At 39.5% G+C, this 6,340-nt stretch overlaps 1 long non-coding RNA gene across 1 annotated transcript; it reads left to right on the top strand.

The window, feature by feature from the left end:
* The first annotated feature begins 307 nt into the window (after window positions 1-307).
* Window positions 308-4,510, top strand: LOC109299425. Its single transcript, XR_002097836.1, has 3 exons — window positions 308-834; window positions 2,389-2,449; window positions 4,324-4,510. It is a non-coding gene; the product is annotated as an uncharacterized LOC109299425 (long non-coding RNA).
* Window positions 4,511-6,340: the final 1,830 nt, after the last annotated feature.

The raw sequence follows: 6,340 nt of genomic DNA, 5'->3' as shown, positions 1-6,340 counted from the left end.
TGCTTTTTGGGTAAGAATAATTTGGGTAGAATTTTCCTGTCTCTTTTTATTAATACTGACAGATTAAGTCATTTTTTATTTGAAAACTAGAAACAGTCATAAATATTCATTATTGTTAATAAAACCAAAGCACATTTTATATCTACATGTTACACTGATAGCTAATATATTTAATTATGAAATATTAGAAAAGTATGAACTGAAACATTATCAAAATATCATTGTGTTCAAGATTGTTCTTTTGCTCTTGAGATCAGGAAACTTGTGTTAAATACCTATCATTTTTCTTTAATTCTGTAGAAGAGAGTATTGCTAGAGAAAAAAATGGCATACCACCTGAGGAAACTGCAAGAGCATTCTTATCAAAGTGTAGCATTTGAAAGTCCTGGAAAGAGCCTGGACAAGCTTTTATCAGAAAAACAAAAGATTAAAAATGAAGGTATCTATAAGATAATATGTACAGTCTTCTGCCTTTGCCTTGCATGCCAGGTCTGCAAATGCCATTACTTCTCACTTCCAAAGCATCTATCTTCTCTGAAGTCCCTTGTAAAGAATTTCCCTCCTTTTACATCTTTTTCTGCATTTCTCACAAATATAGGTATTGTACAATTCATGGCATAAACTCTTTCTAGCATTCTACTCTCTCACGTTTCTTTTGTGTAGCAACAAGATATTTAAAATGATATATTGATGTTTTTCCACCCTCTAGAAGAATGCACAGTCGGCCCTTCTTGTCTATCTTCTGTTCTCAGTGGAAATGACATTAGGAAGACTTCATTCTCTTCACTAACATTGGAGTATGATTTCATGCAGAAAAACAGAGGATCTTCACAGGTATGAAATTCATCACCCATGCAAGTCTTGAACCTAAAATAAAAAGTGACATAATGATACATATCTAAAAGACATATCATTTCATTCAGAGTTTAAAGCCTGAAAGTCTAATTAGATCATCTAGTCTGGTCTTCACTATGACAGGCCATCCAGTTTGGCACAGTTAACTTTGTATGAAAACCAGGATCTTAAGTTTAGATAAAGCATATCTCACAGCCCTCAAGAGATTGGAAATCCACCACTACCTCTGGTAGTTTTTTCTCCTGGTTCAACACACTCACTGTAAAAAATTTGTGCTCAGTTTCTTATTTGAATGTGCTTGGATTGAGTTTCCAGCCATTGGCTTTCTTGACTTTTTCCACCAGTTTATGGGGCCCACTGGCACCCAGTATTCTTTCCCCGTGGGAGTATGTATCCCCTATAAGCAAGTCTCAATCTCCTTTTAAAGTGAAACAGACTGAGCTTTTTAAGTATTTCCCTGTCTGGCATTTTCTCCAAACTTGAGCCTTTTCCGGTTCTTTTCTGTGACCTCTCCAGTATTTTAACAATGCTCAACAAATGTTGAATGGATATTCAACAATGTAGAAAACAGAACAAGGATGCAGTGTTCCAATACTGTTCTCACCAATGCCATCTACAGAGGCAACAATCACCTCAACCCTGTTCATTACTTCCGCATTTATATGTTGAAGGATTGCTTGTCCCAATTGCAGGAATTTACACTTTGTCCTTACTGAATTTTATTTGGTTAATTTTAAACGATTTCTCTAGTTTATGAAAATAATTCTGAATTATAATCCTACTTTTCCAGCATCTCTGCAACCTACCAGCTTGGTACAAATTTGCAGATTTGCTAAGTGTACACTCAATCCCATCTTCCAAATCATTAATTTAGATATTGAACAATGCCAGACCCAGAATAGACCCTTAGGGAACCCCACTTGATACCTGTTCTTATTCATTACGTCTTAGAATGTCCTCTATATAAGGACATAAGGAAGAAAGTATTTATCACCATTCTTGCAGAAACTAACATACTTCTCAAATAGAGAGAAAGTAATATGGCTCCTTCAGCAAAGAGATTCATAATTAGTAAACCATCTTGGAATTTTTGCTTACAAAGCTGAAGCAATCAGAGTTAAACATCCTTTACTGTTGATATGACAGATACATTTTATCACTATATTTGTTTTTGCTGTCTTGTGGGCCTATGCACAATATTTTTATAGATTCATGATCTGATTTATCACCATACTTGCGCTTGATTATGTTAATTCTAGGAGTAGGAATAATGCTTTTATGATGGTTGGCCTATTATATTATTATATTTGCATTTCTGTTATTTCTGTTTACATTATATTATGTTTGTATGTCTGTTGTGTTATTTCTGGGAGCATGACTTTCAGCCAGAATCCTTAATAAATTGAATTGAATTGAATCAATACCTGCTCCCAATTAGACATTTGGACATTGATGACTATTCCGTGAACATGATCCACCTTGTAATTTTCATCATAATATATTAAAGTTTCTTTTACATATTTAATTTTGCAGAAAGACTCAGATTGTAGTGAGATGCATTTGGACAACAGCCTAAGTGGGAAATGTGAGACAGGTAAGCGTTGAGCCATCCCAGCTATAGCTCTGAGCTGGATATTACTGTGGCTTTGTACATGGGGTTACTGTAACAACAGGAGTGAAGGCTGCATGGATCTTTCTATTACACCCTTATTTTGCAGTAGCTCATAGCTTCTCCAAGCTTTTGGGTTGAAATTCTTGCTTATGCTAGACACTAAAGTTTTAAACCTTACACCAAAAATACCTGGGCAATTTTCAAGGACAAAGCAAATTAAATTATATTTGCCAATTTTATTTTTTGCTATTTATCAACATGTCTAACCTTTTAGAAAAATTTTGCACCTCGGCTAGAAATAGAGCTCTGTTCTGCTGTCCTGCAGACAGTTTGTAGGCTCTGTGCTTGAAACCATATAGCCTAAGCTCTAGTCACGTGTCTCCTAGGAGTTGCTCTTAATTCTGTGCTCTGCACAATTCCAGTTTAGCAGTGAAAACAGGAGGCTAGAACAGGTTTGTAACTTAAGTAACTTAGAATTGAATGGCAGAACTGGAAACAGAAGCCATGTCTTTAAAGTGATTTACCAACAATTCATCAATTAGACCACAGTGTAATATATTTCCTGTTTACATATTCTAGGGCACGTTTCTCTCTGATCCATGTTACTTAGCTCATGTTCCATTAATGTGCAGCCATTTCCCAGAGATGAGCTGCCCAAGTTGCAGTCCTCCAGCATCCCAGGATGCAGTGTGCCCTCCCCCACTTTCCTGTTCTGAATGGACAAACTTTCTACCCCTTGAACACGACTACCTGGGGAGAAGGGTTCTGGCACCAAGCCAACTCCCCCACCACCTCCCAGAGTGTGACCACCCCCAGGGGTGCAACAGCAAACAGCCTGCAGAGTACATACCAGTTAGCCAAGTCACAGAGCATGGATGGGTCCAAGAGTGAGAAATAATGAGAGCAGGGAGGGGGATATTAATGGGCTGGATCAGGTCCCAATGAGCTGGGGCTCCCTTCCCAGGACAGGGGAAGTAGCTCTACCAGAAGTGCCTTCCCTCACTGCTCCCACCTCCCAGCCATCCTGGAAAACACGGCCAACACCCCTCATACCCCAATCCTAAATACCAATTTATTAAAACATGAGACCTTCTTTAATTTACTTCTTCTTTATTTTATTTATTTATTTTTGCTTCTTTTTATTTTATCCTGTAGTGGCCGTCTTCCTTCTTTTTACCATTCCACCCCCATTTCGGTACCCAACCCCAGACCATTAACTCTCTGCCTCCCAGATTCATGTTCCCACCCCCACCGAAGCCTGTCCTGGCTCACCAGCCCTGTAGTGGCCATTCACAGCTGTAGCTCCTAGTCCTGTCTCTGCTCACTAGCCCTCTAGTGGCAAGTCACAGCTAGGCAGGTGGGGGACACTTTTTAGCCTTCAGGTGTGACTGCTCCAAACTCAAGCTAGCAACTAACACTGGTCAGCATTGCAGCTGCTCAAAGTGCAATGCGTAATATGGCCCTAAGTATCTAGTGAACAGAACTGCTTTGTTATTAACTGAATTCCTGTTTTTAAATACCAAGGGGGCTCTGCAGCACAAATCAAATGAAAAGAGTGCTAAAGTTGCAAGAGAAGCAGCCTGTACTTCATGTGTGTATTTTTGGGAACACAAAGGTCTGTTTTTCCTTGACTGTATGGACTGGTTAATTTAACCTGTATCACTACCCCAGTTATACAAATAAAACCATAGAAAAGTTCTTAGCTTTTCCTTCTGGCCTGATAGTAAACCAATACATTCCTTTAGGGATATTTAAAGATAGAACAACAGATCAATGAAATAAGGGAAACTGAGGAAATGTTGTTAAGTAAAAAACAGATGAGCAAAGCAATGATAACCTTTGCCTCTGTACCTCAGGCCCCGATTACACCAGCAGCAGCAGTGGCAATGCCATCAATCTGAATCCCAGAGAAAACAGTGGATGCGAAAACAGCAGATGCGAAAACAGCGGATGTGAAAACAGCGGAAACATTGGCAACTGTTCTACCTGTGCCTCCAGGGAGTGCTGTGAAGCAGCAAACAGTACAAACACCAGTAAATTCTCCGTTTCCTCCTCTGGTAAGTGGCCCTCCACTACGGAAGGGAGCCATTCATTCAATATACTATCTTCCCCCAAGGTTCATAGTGTCTTACAATAAAAAGCAAGGTAAATGATAAAAACATTAAAATATTAAAGTAGTATGAAACTAGCAAGTCCTCAAACAGTGTCTCAGAACTTAACCTAACTTGCTAAATGCCTACCCAAACAAGGAGGTCTTACATCACTTCCAGAAGATGGCCAGGCTTGGGCTCGGACGAGCCTCAAGGGGTAGGCAGTTCCAGAGTTGAGGAGCAACTTCTGAGAAGAACCTCCAACATGTGCACCAGGTCTGTTTTGTGGTGACAGGTGGTACTTGTAGGAGGTTATTTTGGATTAGCCTTAGGGATTGTGATGGAATATAAAGGAGGAAGCAGTCCCTTCAGTATCTAGGGCTGAGGCTGTTTTAGGACTTTACAAGTCAAAACTGGCACATTTGGTTGCTTCCAGCAAGCTCTTGGAAGCTAGCACAGACTCTGGAGCACAGAAGTAAATTCCTCCTGGTGACCCACATCCATTAGAAGACAGGCCACATCTGCAGCTTCTGGGTGGCCCTCTAGGGCAGCTGCCATCTATACCAGGGCTGTGACTGGAACAAACTTAACATTGGAACCCGAATCCTGACATCTGCACTGGCACTTGTAATTTTACCAAACCAAATTTGCCTTGTATTTCCTGGTGTAAATTCTAAAAAGTTCCAGGCATGTCTAACGAACTGGGAGATACAGGTATTCCAAAACCCAGAGGTGATCTCATATTGGGCCATTTTCCTCAGAGGTTCTGTGTTAAAGTCTACTTTGCCTATATGACAAAATAGCTCCTCATTCTTTATACTGCATGGCATAGTTTGCTTTTTCCACTTAACCTCTGAAAGACACAAAAGGGTAATACAGACTTCCTAAGCTGTGCATAGAACATACAGAGGGTTAAAGAATTGGCATTCAGCTGGAGATTTCCACAAAAGTAGTAAAGAGGAATATGAGTGATGCTCTCATATCTGAGATTCAAAAGGATAGAAGGAGAAGCCAAAGGTCTCATTTTGTAGGAGTTAAATGATTACGGCTATTTAATTTGAAACAAGATAAATAAAAAGGGATCATGACAGGGGCATTAAAATGAATGAATGAGACCAAACATGTCATTCAGTTGCTCCTGTGCATTGGTGATGATGAAGATATGCACCACTGACACTTCCCCACCTCTAATCCCGGAGGTACTCAGCTGGAAACGAGTACGCAATCATCTTTTGGGTGTCCTCAACTCTCAGAGGTGACACTGGGGCCTACTGAAAAATGGAAATGTCTCTGGACCCAACCCTTAGGATGAGAAGGCAATGGCTTATTAAATGCAGGAACTTGGAGACAGCTTTCAGTTAGTAAGTAAGGTATTTTCTCCATTAGTTCAGTATTGACTCCAGGAGTTAGGCCATGTCCATCTGAGAAAGTTTTAGAGTTTAGGAATATGTTTAAGCAAAACTAAAATAAATTACTCTTAAATTCAAATAAGAGTTTCCACAGGTGTCAGGAATAGTTTGACTGAAGTCATTTGATGTTACAGATTTCTGTCAAAGCTAGTATTTCAAAAAGCAAAGTACAACTTAAAGAAGTTCATAGAAGCAAAAAATAAACAATAAAATGTTAATTGTTGTAGTATAGGGTAAACATTTTATTGCCACTTGATTTCTGAGTCTTTTGTAAAACCCACGATTGTTCCATGTTTGACCTGCATGTACCACATTTTACGGTTCATGACTGTGGTTCTGACACACACACACACACACACACACACACACACACA

Source organism: Gavialis gangeticus, unplaced genomic scaffold (genome assembly GCF_001723915.1).
Source record: "Gavialis gangeticus isolate Ggan-Ray unplaced genomic scaffold, GavGan_comp1, whole genome shotgun sequence".
Taxonomy (NCBI): Eukaryota; Metazoa; Chordata; order Crocodylia; family Gavialidae; genus Gavialis; species Gavialis gangeticus.
Note: the sequence above shows the minus strand (reverse complement) of the source record. Positions and strands in the feature narration are given on the sequence as shown.